At 42.5% G+C, this 16,485-nt stretch overlaps 1 long non-coding RNA gene across 1 annotated transcript; it reads left to right on the top strand.

Annotated features, from left to right (window-relative positions):
- Window positions 1-8,429: 8,429 nt before the first annotated feature.
- Window positions 8,430-15,766, top strand: LOC132345547 (uncharacterized). The gene is made up of 3 exons (XR_009494956.1): window positions 8,430-8,546; window positions 13,674-13,727; window positions 15,657-15,766. It is a non-coding gene; the product is annotated as an uncharacterized lncRNA (long non-coding RNA).
- Window positions 15,767-16,485: the final 719 nt, after the last annotated feature.

The following is a 16,485-nucleotide window of genomic DNA, read 5'->3' as shown; positions in this document are numbered from 1 at the left end:
GAAATGGCAACCCACTCCAGTGTTCTTGCCTGGAGAATCCCAGGGATGGCGGAGCCTGGTAGGCTGCCGTCTATGGGGTCGCACAGAGTCGGACACGACTGAAGTGACTTAGCAGCATGTATATATATTCTTTTACATATTCTTTTCCCTGGTAGGTTATTATAAACTACTGAGTATAGTTCCCTGCAGTAAGTCCTTGTTGGTTATCTATTTTAGATGTAGTAGTATGTTTACGGTAATCCCAATCTCCTAATATTAACATATTAATATATCCCTCCCCTCCTTCCTCCTTTGGTAACCACAAATCTGTTTTCTATGTCTGTGGTAATGTTTCCATTTTGCAAAGAAGTTCATTTGTACCTTTGTAAAAAAAATTTTAATAGCTACATTTCAAGGGCCCTGGGAAAACTTTTCTGATCACTAACCCAAACCAAGCTACCTATTGGTTACACTACACAGGTTTGGAGGACATGAACTTGCCATTGGGTTATTAGATTTCTACAAGTGAATATACATGATTCACAAGTCATGGTGCAGGAAGATCTAATTTATTGGATCTGGCATTGTCCCTGGGTTTCTCACATTTCTGAACAAAGACATGAATGGTATTTCTGTTCCAGATTATCTTTTCAAGGATATTGTATAAAAACAACCTTGGAAGAGAAATAGTGTCTCCATCTGGAGCAGCTTTGTTTAACTGGCCAGTGGAATAAAAAATAATGTCTTTTTCTATGGTAAAGATTGAGCAGATTTTCCAGAAACCCTCTTATATAAAACTGATATTTTTCCAATCCCAGGGTTTCTTTTCTGGAGGCAAACTTGAGGACCAAAGAGACATAAGAGCAAGATGAATCCTGAGATAATCATGAGTGAGTCCTGTACTTTCAAGCCTGGAATCTTCTCAACTTCTAGGCTTCCTGTATGAAATGATTTACTTCTTTACTGGACAAGCCAGTTTGAGTGATATTTTTATTATATAACAGAATATGCATTCAACAGAAGATACACACACACTCATACACATGTGGTGTGACATATGTTTTTTTCACACACAAGACCTGGACTTTGATATATTCTTAATTTATGTTTGCATGCCACTGTGTCATTTTCTGTTTTATACACTCTCTGTTATACAAGAAAATTAAGAGTTTTTTCCCAACTAACTTTAATTCCTTGAGGATCAGTGTTAGACTGCGTACTATGTAATACATAAAGCTGTGAATATGGTGGCGACTCCATACACACTGATTTTGTTTTAGCACCCACCACTTTGCATGCACTGCATGCTAAGTCACTTCAGCCATGTTCGATTCTTTGCAACTCTATGGACTGTAGCCCGCCAGGCTCCTCTGTCCATGGGATTCTCCAGGTGGAAATACTGGAGGGGATTGCCATGTCCTCCTCCAGGGGATCTTCCTGACCCCGGGATCAAATGTACATCTCCTTCATCTCCTGCATTGGCAGGTAGGTTCTTCACTAATAATGCCACCTGGGAAGCCCACCTACCACTTTACTTCATGATTATTCATTTTATTCTGGTATCCCTCAGTCTGCTCTTGAGATGGGATATGTTTATAACACAAAGCTCATAAGATTTAGAAAAGCAATGTGGATTGAACAAAAGAAGAATAGTGGAAATTCCTTTTTAAATATCTTGAAATATTGTTATTAATCAGCTCTCCTCTCATCTTTTAATCTCTAGTGTTCCTCAACAATGACACGTTCCATTCCTCTTGGCATTCTGTATTTAAGATTCTTTCAGGTTTATTTTATTTTGGCAGTGTCAGGTCTTAGCTGTGGCATACAGATCTTTGATTGTGGTTTTCGGGCTCCAGAGCACACAGACTACGTAGGTGCGGTGTGACGGTTGCCTCGAGGTACATGGGATCTTAGTTCCCCACCAAGGATTTAATCCGTGTCCCCTGCATTGTAAGGAAGATTCTCAACCTCTGAACCCATAGGGAAGTCTCCTATTTCTGCATTCCTATTCCTCAAAGTTGCCAGGGAGACTCAGAATTGGACTAAGGAAGGAAGTTCTTCCTCCGTCACTGTTAACAGCATTGGTTGTTTAGTTGTTCAGTCATGTCCGACTCTTTGCAACCCCGTAGACTGTGGCATTCCAGGCTCCTCTGTCCTCCACTGTCTCTTGGAGTTTGCTCAAATTCATGTTCGTTAAGTCAGTGATGGTATCTAACCGTCTCATCCACTGCCATTCCATTCTCCTTTTGCCTTCAATCTTTCTCAGTTTCAGGGTCGTTTTCAGCTTTTCCTATCAAGTGACCAAAGTATTGGAGCTTCAGTTTTAGCATCAGTCCTTCCAGTGAATTTTCAGGGTTGGTTTCCTTTAGTATCAACTGGTTTAATCTCCTTGCAGTTCAAGGGACTCTCAGGAGTCTTCTCCAGAACCACAATGTGAAAGCATCAATTCTTTGGCACTCCATCCATGGAGCATCCACGGCAATAAATTAGAATTTTCCCCTTGAGAAAGAAACAATTTCCTCTTTTTGAATTTGATGAATGCTCAGTTATGAATATAGTACAGATCATATTGTGAAGTCTTCTTAGGCCTTTTAAGATAAAATTTATTTTATGATGCATTATATAATAAAGAATGCTAAGTCCCTTCTGGTCTGAGACATTTAGATCTTTCTACTTCCCTCATTTCTCCTCATTTTCCTAATTATCATCTAGTTTGTCTGAGACTTTCCTGGCTTTAGCAAACAGCTTTCAGGCCCCTGGGAAGCCCTCAGACCCAGGCAAATTTGGACTTTGGATTACTTTCCTTAGTTACTCTACTTTCTTCTGTTTGATAATGAGCTACAAGAACAAAAATTATGTGTACATTTATTTATGCAGGCATGTGGCTAGAATAGAGTTTGAATAAGTGGATAAATTAATCACCAAATATGCATCTGGACATAGAAGAGTTTTGGAGTCAGGGAGATGTGGACTGAAAGATCAGATCAGTCATGTATTCCTGTGGAAACTGATTCCATTTGTTTTACCTCTCTGAGCTTCAGCTCTATTATTAGCAGAGGTCTGGAGATAAGGGAATGGTAAAAGACATATCACAGACTTGTAATGGAAAACATACCAAAGCATCAGCTCATTAGCAGCCTTTAAAACCCTTGCGTGTAGCCTCTGTGTTCATTATGGCAAACTCAGTGTCATTAGCTCAGGATGCTCTAACAAAAATACCATAGAGTGGGTGGCTTAAAAAAAACACCAGTTATTCCTCATAGTTTGAGAGGCTGGGAAGTCCAAGATCAAGGTACCAGTCAACTTGGTTCCTGGGGAGGGCCCCTTTCCTGGTTTGCAGAGGTCTGCCTTTTTGCTGAATCCTTGTATGGGTCAGGGAGGATGGGAGAGGAATCATCTTTCTATTGTTTCTTCTTTTTCAATCACTAAATCCTTTTCGAATCTTTGCGACCCCATGTCCTACAGCCATGTTACTGTGTGTGAGAGGTGAATATGGGAAAAGTACCTTATATTCTGGTTACTTTTACACCAGCATTTCCCTGGTGGCCCTGGAGTAAAGACTGCCTGCCACGCAGGAGACGTGGGTCCAATCCCTGGTTCAGTAAGATCCCCTGGAGAAGGGAATAGCAACCTACATCTCAGTATTCTTGCCTGGAGCATGCTATGGACAGAGGAGCCTGTGGGCTCCTGTCCTTGGGGATGCAAAGACTTAGACATCACTGAGCAACTAAAACAACAACAATACATTCTGGCTAGAGTGTGCAGGTTCTGTACTCCTAGTGTGGGTGTTAGTCACTCAGTCATGTCAGACTCTTTGCTACCCCCATGGACGATAGTCCGCCAGGCTCCCTGGTCCATGGAAGTCTCCAGGCAAGAATACTGGGGTGGGTTGCTATTTGCTTCTCCAGGGGATCTTCCAGACACAGGGATCGAACCCTGGTCTCCTGCATTGCAGGCAGATTCTTTACCATCTGAGCCACCAGGGAAGCCCACCTGTACTCTTAACTATAATGCAAAGAGTAGTATACCTTCCAGTGAGAGCATGGAGCTCCATGCATACAGTATTTATTCAATAAAACAAAAATGAGTTAATGAAAACTGAATAATGTATGAAATCTTGAACTGGTACAATGACCACACTGAAAAGCTGCCAGGATCAAAAGTTCTAAGTTCCCTTTCCAGTCGTGTTTGCAGTCGCTGAATGGCCTCTCAGCTCTCAGTGGTGTGTGTTTTTATTTAATTTGCTTTGGTTGTTGTTGTTGTTATTATTATTTTACCCTCTCTGGCCCCAGTTTTCTTATTTTTAAGCTGAGGTACTTATCATCACTCTCTAATAATTTGCTATTAGTAATAGTAACTATCCCCTAGAGGAGGGCTCAAAAGCCCACTCCAGTATTCTTCCCTGGAGAATCCAATGAACTGAGACTGGACGTCGACGTTTCATAGAGTCACAAAGAGTCAGACACAACTGAAGTGACTCAGCATTCACTCAGTAGTAACTACAGTTTTCAGATATTGAATTTCCCAGCTATCAGAGTTCTTCCTTGTCATTGTCAATATTGCTCAATATGGCTAAGTGTGTGTTTGTTAGAAAAACAACGTACAAAAGTCAAAGCCCATGACTTCTAATGTCCACAAAGACATCGTATTGATGCAAGACCAAACAAAAGAAAACTTCAAACCACAACCAGAGAAACTAAGACTTCTCAGCCTTTTGAATACCTGCTGTGGAAGAAACAAAACAAAATTTTCCTTGTCATTGAACAAACTTCCTGTTGCTAAGGCCAAATCATTCTTCTTTTCTCCAAGGAGCCACAGAGAAGGTTATTGAATTAACAGGCTATTGAGTTTCATGGAATTTACTCTTAACACCCCAACCATGTGGAGGTGAGTGTTGTGCAGAAAGAATTGGAGAAGGATAAGGTCAGGGTAAACCACCAAGGTATCTGATTATGAGATATGAGATGTTAATGAATGCAATTCTTGAGAAACTCTGCTTCTCCTGAAGTATTTCATACTGTGGTTTTTAGTCCTGGTTCCTGCTGTATTGTTGGTCAAACCTCCTCATGTGTTAAAAGCAGACAGAAATTATTACAAAAAATGGCTGAAAGGGGAAGCCAACTTAATAATAATATTCCTGAGTTCTCCAGAGTGGTGAGTCCCTCTCCTTCTATTTACCTTTCCTCCTGATAAAAATTAATGTATAAGATAATAAAATACATTAATAACAGAAAGCAAAAAGCAATGTCCTTTACCAGTAGTTAATGCTAAACCCAGGGCTTCCCTGGTGGCTCAGACAGTAAAGAATCTGCCTGTAATGCAGGAGACCCGGATTCGATCCCTGGGTTGGGACGATCTCCTGGAGAAGGGAATGGTAACCCACTCCAGTATTCTTGCCTGGAGAATTATATGGACAGAGGAGCCTGGCAGCCTACAGTCCATGGGGGTAGCAAAGAGTCGGACACAACTGAGCAACTAACACACACACAGTGCTAAACTCAGGACTATTAGAGAATGTCTTTGTAAAGAAAAAAGTTCAAATGTCAATAGCATACATTGACCTCTAGGAAAATGGTTTGCAAAACTTAGAATGGCAAGGATAGAGTTAAATGTCTCCCCTGATAACCAGAAGTGGGACACTTAGAAGAATCAGAGTGACTACAGAGCTCGTGTGGATACGGCTGTACCTAGCGGGTGTCTGAGGTTTTGTCAGTTCGTTCTTATTTTTATGACAGAGTATCCTGGCACAGCAGTTTCTTTGTAGAACACCATTGCCACACATCCATTCAAATAAATTAACACTCCCATCTTCGCTGACCCATTTGTCAGAAATGCCAAAATGTAGGTTAACCCATGTGACCTTTTCACTGAAAATATATAGCGAGAGTGTCATTAGGCCTCACGCTGACAAGCCTGGAATTACAGTTATCTTTTTCTTTTTTCTGTTTGTCATAATAACACCAACTGAACTACACCTGTCTTTCTGAAGCAGACTTTGTTCTGAGAAGAGGAAGGATAGTCAAAGTGTTTTCTGAATCCTCAAGTAGTCATTATTAAGACCTGATAAGAGAAACAAAAAGGGATTTATTGAGTATTTGCTTTGCACTAACTTTGGAGCATAAGTAATTGCAACATCCATAACTTCCTTTAAGGAATGGTACTGCAAGGTAATTAACGCGCCCAGTTTCACATAGCTTCATATGTTGGCCACGACTCCAACCCACGTCTGACAAACTCAGGGAAGAGTCACTTTTCCTTCCACCAAGTTACCAGAAGGAATCCAGCTAGCGTCCTTCCCTGGAGATCAGTTACTTGTCTCCTGGAATTCACCCTTTTTGCCATCCTTTAGACTTAGCAACAGTGCATTTGAGTGTGTGAAGTCTTTGGTTAGACTTCTTGGAAGACACACAGAGGGAAGAAGACATCATTCACTTAAATAATTAACCAGAGGCTAAAGATTCTGTCCAAATAAAGCATGCTATTTTGGTTCCAGGCCAATACTTTTCTGAGTGGGCTGCTCTCCATGAACTTGTAAACTCCACAACGACAATAACAACAATAACAACAACAACAAACAAAATTGACGGGTCCTCTGCTAAATGATCATGTATCGACACTGGAACATCCAGGCTGTGAAATAAACAGGAGAAGCAAGGTTGAATCAAAGTGCACTTCTTAATTTGCACCACACCAACTGAACAGTAAAATGTGATTTAATTTACTATATAATTTGCTTGTTCAACAAAGCTGAAAGATAAATCACTTAGTGCCACTTTGCTTGTAAGTAAGCCCATAACTGGCGGTGTTCTTTCAGCGAACGGCTTTGTTGTTGATGCCAGAGAAAGCTGTTTGAGTGGAAAATGCAGAAAATTAAGGGTCTGTTGCTGTCGTATTTGCAATGCGCTCCCTTTGTCCTCATCAAGTTTATTTCTGCTGAGCGGCAGTAACGGCTCTTTGTTTTTCTAACTCGATGAAGTCACTAAGTCTTGCTCGGTGGCACACGGCTGGGGGGAAAAATGCAGGCAGCCAAATTTAGAACCATTTGGAACTCACGAGTTGTGAATTTTGAACCAAACTTGAATCTTTTAAAAGCTCATCTGTTCCACAGAGAGTGCCAGCTCGGCTAACAGCCTTGCAGCAGGGACTGTCCTCTGAGAGCTGAGCCAGGGTCCCTTCCGTGCCTCCTGTTTGTTCCTGTGATGAGTTGGGGTGCTTCAGGATGCAAAGAGATGGGTGCATTACAAAACCCCGAAATCTGCACCCCAGGAGGAGAGCGTTTCCAACGTGTCTCTTTGGTGTTTTGCGTGTATGCTCAGTCACTTCTGTCATATCCAAGTCTCTGAGACTCTGTGGACTGTAGCCTACCATTCCAAGGGATTTCCCAGACCAGAATACTGGAGTGGGTTGCCATTTCTTTCTTCAGGGGATCTTCCTGACCCAAGGATCGAACCCCCATCTCTTTCATGCATTCCTGGTGAATTCTTTACCGCTGAGCCACCACCAACCTTTTAACATTTTCTTCATGTCTCTTGTATCCATGTGTTCTTTTTGTCCGATCACCCCATTCTAGGGTTAACCTGTAATCGCCAGATTCTCCAGAGAGGGCAAAAGCAGTTCAAGTAATTACATATGAGTCACCAACTCATCCACGGAGTGGGTGGGTGTGTGGGTGTGAACGAAAGGGAAAGTGGTTTTGACCAAGTGCTATAAGCAGAGAAGGAGATAAAACCAAGTGCCAGCTCACGGAAGACTCGTCACAACCTCTTCATGAGTTTGGGCCATGTCCTGAAGACAAGTAGCCGCTCTTCGCGATGACTCATCCTAGTCTACAGAACACAATCCAAATGCCTTTGCCCAGTATTTAAGGCTCTCTATAATGTGTTTCCAGCCTACCTAGAAAATCAAACCTCTCAGGGATTGTTTCCCTTGTGGCCAGGGTCCTGGACCAGACAGAGGTAAGCAGAAGCTGTGGGCTTGGGAAGGATTCTAGCCTGGAAGTCTGCACCTATCGGTGTTGTTTATGGCATGGTTCTGTTGGATGGCTTCCTTTACCCCCAAACTGTATGAAAACATCTTTTGCCAAATGACCATTTCTAGATATGTTTGGAGCTTCCCTGGTACCTCAGCTGGTAAAGAATCCATCTGCAATGCAGGAGACCCTGATTTGATTCCTGGATTGGGAAGATCCCCTGGAGAAGGGATAGGTTACCCACTCTATTATTCTTGGGCTTCCCTGGTGGCTCAGATGGTAAAGAATCTGCTTGCAATACAGGAGACCTGGGTTTGACCCCTCAGTTGGGATTATCCCCTACAAGAGGGCATGGCAACCCACTCTAGTATTCTTTCCTGGAGAATCTCCATGGACAGAGAAGCCTGGTGGGCTATAGTCCATGATGTCACAATAGATATGACTGACTAAACAACAACAACAAGAGAGATGACAAAACAGTTAGGCAATAGAGCTGTTCAATAGGGCTAGAGCATGTAGTGCAGAGGAGAGTGGAGACGTTATAAAAAAAGCGAAGCAGATGGACTTGATGATGCCGGGCAACAGTGATGCAGCTAAGGTCAGGTTATGTGCTAAGCCTGAAATGGTCCTTATCTCACTGTGTGTTTGGCAAAAAAGGATGACCAAGCAAGAGCTCATTGGGGAGGATTGGGGTCAAGCATCAGGAGAGAATTTTCCTCAACTTTTCCCTTGTAGGTTATGAGTGGAAGCTCACCAAAGACTGAAAGACAGATGCTATAATAATATGGTTTCCTTGTTGTAACAAACACTGCTGGTGTCCTGTCCCACAAGGCTTAGCCCACCTGAGCTCACCTGCAGCTGTAAGATGAGTTTTCCTCTAGGGAGCAGCCTCCCAAATCAAGGACCTGTAATTGTATGGCTCCCAGTTTGTAACTTTTAGCCTAAGAGCTTTTTCTGTAACCAAGGTGATTTTCTTTAGAGAACAAAGGAGCAACCAACAGAGAAGTAGGGAAAGGGGGAGATGGTAACATCTCCATGAAAATGTCTTAATCCATGGAAGGTGAGATTTAGGGACAAATGTCCCAGCGCCATCACAGTTCAGGCTTTGGGTTCCAAGTTCTCAGAGCGCTAAGAGCAAGCCTGGGCCCCACTGGCCCACAGCCCATAACCTAATCATTAATGTACCCCATACAGCTTTCCTTTCTCTCTCTGACTTTCTCGTTTTTTCAGTTTTGATTCCTGAGACCATTTTCCAAATAAACCCCCAGTATCCTAACCCTTGTCTAGGTGTTTGATTTTAAGGAAACCCCAACTATGCCACACATCCTTGGATTCTATCACAGAACCTACCACAGACATCTCTGTGTAAGTTCCTGATGCTCTTACCAACTTTTAAAAAGGCTTCAATGTCCTTAAGGATGATAAGACTAGCTTTAAGTACTGCCTTGTCTGGTGTGTGCATGTGGTGGGCAGGGAGGGTGGCTGTGATATGATTTGTTTACTCAAGATCATGGTCAGTAGACATTATTATAAAACTGCTATAGAGGGGGAGGGCTTCCCAGGTGGTGCAGTGGTAAAAATCTGCCTGCCAAAACAGGAGAGACTCAGCTTCAGTCCCTGCAGTATAAAATGGCACCACTCCAGAACTCTTGCCTGAAGAATTCCATAGGCAGAGGCGCCTGGTAGGCTACAGTCCACAGCATCACAAGGAGTTGGACACAACTGACTGAGCACACTTAGAAGATGAGACTGCAGATGTGGGGACCAACCAGAGGTGCTAAAAGTCTCCCAGCAAGAAGATATGAAAGAGCTCAACACTGATATTGACAAGTGATGATAAAGACAACAGATTAGAGAGACATTTGGGAGAATTTGGTTACTCCTCATCATGATGGCTTGAAGACCTACCTCCCCCACTTGAAAAAATATGATTGACATGATGAGAATAATAATAATAATATAGGGAAAGTCATGCCAATGGCCTAATGAACCTTCTGGTAATGTGCCCAGGAAATCAATTTCCTTGGAATAACTCATGCAGAGCGAAACCTACAAAGAGTGCTAGGCACTAAACATGCAATTACAGTTTTCTGAGTTTAAAATTGTGTTTGGGTATGTGGTGCACAATCTCTAAAATATAATTACTGAGGAACATAGTTTAATTTGTATCAGTCACAATTTACGGCTTGTCTATGTTTATAGAAATGATTATGGTTTGAAGATTCTTGTGCCTTCCTTGATGCATAAAAAATGATTATCAAGCCTTCAGTCGCAGCCGCCTTCCCTGAGAATTGGCAGCAACAAGCCCTTTAATCAGGAACAAGATCCTACGGAGCCAACGTATGCAAATATGCAATCTGAGAACAACAGTTAAGTTTTTATAATGAGAGGGTTGGAAAGAAAGTTGGAAAGTGCCCACCTAAGAGAACTCCAGTGATCAACGTCTACTGAGTGTGGGATGTTCAGTCCTCTCCTGCATTATTTGGCTACATCTGAACACAAGCCAATTCTTACCACCAACTTATTATTTTAACATGATCAGTGTTTCAAATAGACTGTCATAGGTTGCCCTGCCAGAATTTTTTCTTTTTTAACTTTGTATTTTATATTGAGGTATAGTTTATTAACAATGTTGTATTAGTTCCAGATGTTTAATAAAGTGATTCAGTTATACATATGCATGTATCTTCTGGAGAAGGAAAGGCTACCCACTCCAGTATTTTGGCCTGGAGAATTCCATGGCCTGCATAGTCCATGGGGTTGCAGAATCTGGCAGGACTGAGCAACTTTCACAAACATGTATCTATTCTACTTCAATTTTTTTTTTCCCCATTTAGGTTGCTACATAATGTTGAACAGAGTTTCATCTCTGTACAGTAGGTCCTTGTTGGTTATCCTTTTTAAATATAGCTGTGTGTACCTGTCAATCCCCAAATCACTAAATATCCCTTCTCCCCTACTCTTCATCCCTGGTTCTCTAAGTCTTTGAGTCTCTTTCTGTTTTGTGAATTAGTTAATTTGTATCATTTTCAAAATACCTGATAAGAAAGGACCTTAAAAGTTTTCAGGTTGATGAGACAGTTGGTGATTATCCATCAACACTGCCTTTAACTTGTTGTATAATCTCAGATCAGATCAGATCAGTCGCTCAGTCGTGTCCAACTCTCCGTGACCCCATGAATCACAGCTCGCCAGGCCTCCCTGTCCATCACCAACTCCCAGAGTTCACTGAGACTCACGTCCATCGAGTCAGTGATGCCATCCAGCCATCTCATCCTCTGTCATCCCCTTCTCCTCTTGCCCCCAATCCCTCCCAGCATCAGAGTCTTTTCCAGTGAGTCAACTCTTCACATGAGGTGGCCAAAGTACTGGAGTTTCAGCTTTAGCATCAGTCCTTCCAAAGAAATCCCAGGGTTGATCTCCTTCAGAATGGACTGGTTGGATCTCCTTGCAGTCCAAGGGACTCTCAAGAGTCTTCTCCAACACCACAGGTCAAAAGCATCAATTCTTCAGCGCTCAGCCTTCTTCACAGTCCAACTCTCATATCCATACATGACCACAGGAAAAACCATAGCCTTGACTAGACGGACCTTTGTTGGCAAAGTAATGTCTCTGCTTTTGAATATGCTATCTAGGTTGGTCATGACTTTCCTTCCAAGGAGTAAGCATCTTTTAATTTCATGGCTGCAGTCACCATCTTCAGTGATTTTGGAGCCCAGAAAAATAAAGTCTGACACTGTTTCCACTGTTTCCCCATCTATTTCCCATGAAATGATGGGACTGGATGCCATGATCTTCATTTTCTGAATGTTGAGCTTGAAGCCAACTTTTTCACTCTCCACTTTCACTTTCATCAAGAGGCTTTTGAGTTTCTCTTCACTTTCTGCCATAAGGGTGGTGTCATCTGCATATCTGAGGTTATTGATATTTCTCCTGGCAACCTTGATTCCAGCTTGTGTTTCTTCCAGTCCAGCATTTCTCATGATGTACTCTGCATATAAGTTAAATAAACAGGGTGACAATATACAGCCTTGGTGGACTCCTTTTCCTATTTGGAACCAGTCTGTTGTTCCATGTCCAGTTCTAACTGTTGCTTCCTGACCTGCATACAAATTTATCAAGAGGCAGATCAGGTGGTCTGGTATTCCCATCTCTTTCAGAATTTTCCACAGTTTATTGTGATCCACACAGTCAAAGGCTTTGGCATAGTCAATAAAGCAGAAATAGATGTTTTTCTGGAACTCTCTTACTTTTTCCATGATCCAGCGGATGTTAGCAATTTGATCTCTGGTTCCTCTGCCTTTTCTAAAACCAGCTTGAACATCAGGAAGTTCGTGGTTCACATATTGCTGAAGCCTGGCTTGGAGAATTTTGAGCATTACTTTACTAGCGTGTGAGATGAGTGCAATTGTGTGGTAGTTTGAGCATTCTTTGGCATTGCCTTTCTTTGGGATTGGAATGAAAACTGACCTTTTCCAGTCCTGTGGCCACTGCTGAGTCTTCCAAATTTGCAGGCAAGTCATTTAACGGCTCTGGGAAGTTTTTTCACTTTTGTAATGAAGGGACTGAATGAAATAGCTGCTAAAGACCCCATTGGCTTCCAAAGATGGTAACTCTATATAAAGAGGTGTGCTAATTAATAGAAAAGCCATTCAGTGTGGGTAGACACACACACACACAAATACACACACACATTTTGGCTATGAAATCTCAAATGATGTATAGTTTCATTTACATGTAAGAAAGAACAAAGACTATAGATAATGGAGTTTGCATTAGCATTATTTGGAAGCAGTTTGGTTGTGGAAAATTGTCAAAAACTTTCCCAGAATGAAATTTGGTAGAAAAGAATCTGAATCTTTCAGGCCTGCATATTACAGAGTGGGGCTGCCTTGCACCACCCTCTCGAAAAGCACTCTATCTGGTCAACCAGTAGGCTGCACATCCTGTTCCTCAGTAGATAGTTAATGTTTCATTTTTCACAAGAGTAATGTGATGGGAGAGACAGAAGAGAATGTAGCTGCCCTTAAAATGATGCCAGGCTCCGAATGTCATTATTATGCAGCATTTGGATAGCACTTCACAGGTACAAAGTGCTCCCCAATCATCTCATTACTTTTATATGAGCTAAAAGCTGTTGAATTTGTCATCCTATACTGCAAAGTGTGTTGGAAGACAGCAAACATTTTGCTGCAGAATCATTGTGTAAGAAGCATTTCCGTGTAACTCCCTGAAAAATAAGAACTCTCTGGGGAGATTTTATTCAGCCTACCCTAGGAGTCTTTATTTCTTAATGCTTTGTTATTTATTTATTATTTACTTAGTTTTGGCTACACTGGATCTTCATTGCCACATGGGCTTTTCTCTAGTTGCAGTGAGCAGGGGCTACTCTCTAGTTGGGGTGCACAGGATTCTCTTTGCAGTGACTTCTCTTGTTAGGGAGCACAGGGTCTTGGTGAGAGGGCTTCAGTAGTTGTGGTTCCTGAGCTCTAGAGTGCAGGCTCAATGGTTGTAGCACATGGGTTCAGTTGCTCCTGGCATGTGGGAGCTTCCCGGATCAGGGTGGGGAGGGAGGTTGGAGGGGGATTCAGGATGGTGCGGACACATATATACCTATGGCCAATTCCTATTGATGTATGGTAAAACCATCACAATATTGTAAAGTAGTTATCCTCCAATTATAATAAATAAATTTTTTTAAAAACTATGTCTTTTGCATTGGCAGGTGGATTCTTTATCACTGAGCCAACAGGGAAGCCCCCAGGACATGTCATTTTAAGTAAGTGGATCAAGACGGTCATTCGAAGTTGACATTTGTGAAAAGTCTTGGAGGGGAGGGAATGTAGCATACCTTCACCAAGTGCCTGTAAGCAGTGGGAAGACTTAAGGCAAAGATAGAAACTTGCCTGGAAAGTCTGGGAACATCAAGACCAGTGAGGCTGGAGGAGGTAAGTGAAAAATAGTAGAAAAATAAGATCAGAAAAGTATTAGGGAAGTCAGATCACTTAGAATCTTGGACATTGTAAAGTCTTTGGCTTTTACTCTGTGTAAGTAGAGGAGCCACCAGAGGGCTTTCAACAGTGAAAGATGGCATGTTTCACAGCATCCCTCTGGCAGTGTGTTTTCCCTGGTGGCTCAGACAGTAAAGGTATGCCTGCAATGCAAGAGATCCAAGTTCCATCCCTGGGTGGAGAAGATCCCCTGGAGAAGGAAATGGCAACCCATTCCAGTATTCTTGCCTGAATAATCGCATGCACAGAGGAGCCTGTAGGGCTGGAGTCCCTGGGGTCGCAAAGAGTTGTACTCGACTGAGCAACTAAAACTCTGGCAGTGCAGTGTTGAGGACAATGCTGTAGGGGGACCGGCTATGAAATAAAATGAATGAAAAAGCAAGGAGACCAATTAGGGGATGATTATAATATTTCTGGCAGGAGGGCATGGTGGCTCGAAATGCCTGGACCAGGGGAGGAACAGATTCTAGGGGTATATTTTGAAGGCAGAATCAAAAGGTTATCCTAATGGTTTAAATCTGGGATGTGAGAGAAAGAATCTAAATGATTCCAAGAAAATTGGCCTGAGCATCAGAAGGATAGAATAACCATCAACTGAGATGGGGAAACTGTAAGTCATGGAGGAGAGACCAAGGATCCGGTGTGGCAATGATAGCATGCATTGACAAGCCTAAAGGAAATGAACCCTGAATAGTCATTGGAAGGACTGATGCTGAAGCTGAAGCTCCAATACTTTGGCCACCTGATGCAAAGACTTGACTCATTAGAAAAGACTCTGATGCTGGGAAAGATTAAAGGCCAAAAGAGAAGAGGGTGGCAAAGGATAAGGTGGTTAGATAGCATCACCAACTCAATGGACATGAATTTGAGCAAACTCCAGGAGACAGTGGAGGACAGAGGAGCCTGGCATGCTGTAGTCCCTGAGATCCCAAAGAGTTGGACATGACTTAGCAACTGAACAATAACAACATTGACAACTAGACATCCAAGCAGAAATTTCCAGTGAACAGTTGGATGTGTAAGTTCAGAATTTGGGGTTGAGTTTAAAGAATTCATCACTATAAATGCCTAAGAGGGATTTAAAGCCATCAGAATGGATGAGAGAAACAAGGGTGCTACATGTGAAAGAGAAGGACCAAGTTCAAGACTGGAATCATGAGCAGGGTCAACAGATTGGGGAGGAGACCCCAGCAAAGTACAGTGTGGAAGAGCAGCCCCTGGAGACAGGTGAAACCAGGAAAGGACTATAGGAGGCCATGTGTGCTGAGGTTTTCAAGGAAGAGAGGGAGACTGACTATGTCAAATGGTGCTAAAGGTCAACTGGATGCATACTGAGAAGTGATCACTGTGTGAATGAAAAATATTGCCTGCCAAGTCAGTAAACAAAGCATGCCTCAGCCATCAAGTCATCACATTACAACCACCAGATGGTGAGCCCTGGGGGAACTCAGGATGGAGACCGGATGTCCCCCATCTAGCAGTCAGCTGCTGCAGCAACCTCCAGTGGTGGACTGTGAGAAGACTTATGAGAAGCCCAGGATACTGGCCCCAGATAAGCGAGGCATATAGCAAAGGAATGATTTCAGTGGACCCAGGTTCTTGAATCTTCCCATATACAGAAAAGCACTAAATTCGTTACCTTGAAATATCCACTTTTCTTTAATTAACAGTAATCTTTTGATGGGCTTTCCTTGTAGATCAGTCGGTAACAAATCTGCCTGCAATACAGGAGCCCCAGGTTTGATTCCTGGATCCAAAAGATCCCCTGGAGAAAGTAGTGACAACCTACTCAAATATTCTTGCCTGGGAAATCTCATGGACAGAAGAGCCTTGCGGGCTATAGTCCATGGGGTCACAAGAGATGGACACGATTTAGCAAATAAACCACCACTAATCTTTTGATGCTCTGACTACCTGTTCTTTGTTGTGAAAACTCAAATATCCTGACCCCCCTTCCCCCTCCTTGCCTCTTCAGAAAAGTTCTCAGAACTTTGTGAGATGCTGTGCCCCAGGCTAAAGTCCTCAGTTTTGTCCACCATATACAACCTAGCTCTCACATTTTAGGTTGTGATTTTTTTTTCAATCAACAGCTGGATCAGTGTTAGTGCTGAATGCATTGGGAGGAAGCAGAGAGGGGGCAAAACCTGCATAAGAGAGAAAGAGAAGAAAGAATCAGACCTACAAAGTAAAGACAATTTTTTTCAAGTAATTTCACTGCAAAAAAAGAACTGGTATCTATTAGAGAGAATAAGGTCAAGAGGGTGTTTTGTTTCGTTTTGGGTTTTGGTCTACTTTTAAAATGAGATAGTAACAGAAGGTGTATATGCTGATGGGAATGATGGGCTTAAAGGACACATTTAACTATGCAGAAGGGATAAAGGAGACTGGCTGGAGCAATGCCCTTGACTTGGTGATGGGACACTGATCACATGTGGAAAGACTGGCCATGGATAACATCTGTGGGAATATCCAGGAAGTCAGGATGTCTGAATGTAGACACTGCCAGCTGCATGGATGTGGGGACCA

Source organism: Bos taurus, chromosome 6, assembly GCF_002263795.3.
Source record: "Bos taurus isolate L1 Dominette 01449 registration number 42190680 breed Hereford chromosome 6, ARS-UCD2.0, whole genome shotgun sequence".
Taxonomy (NCBI): domain Eukaryota; kingdom Metazoa; phylum Chordata; class Mammalia; order Artiodactyla; family Bovidae; genus Bos; species Bos taurus.
Note: the sequence above shows the minus strand (reverse complement) of the source record. Positions and strands in the feature narration are given on the sequence as shown.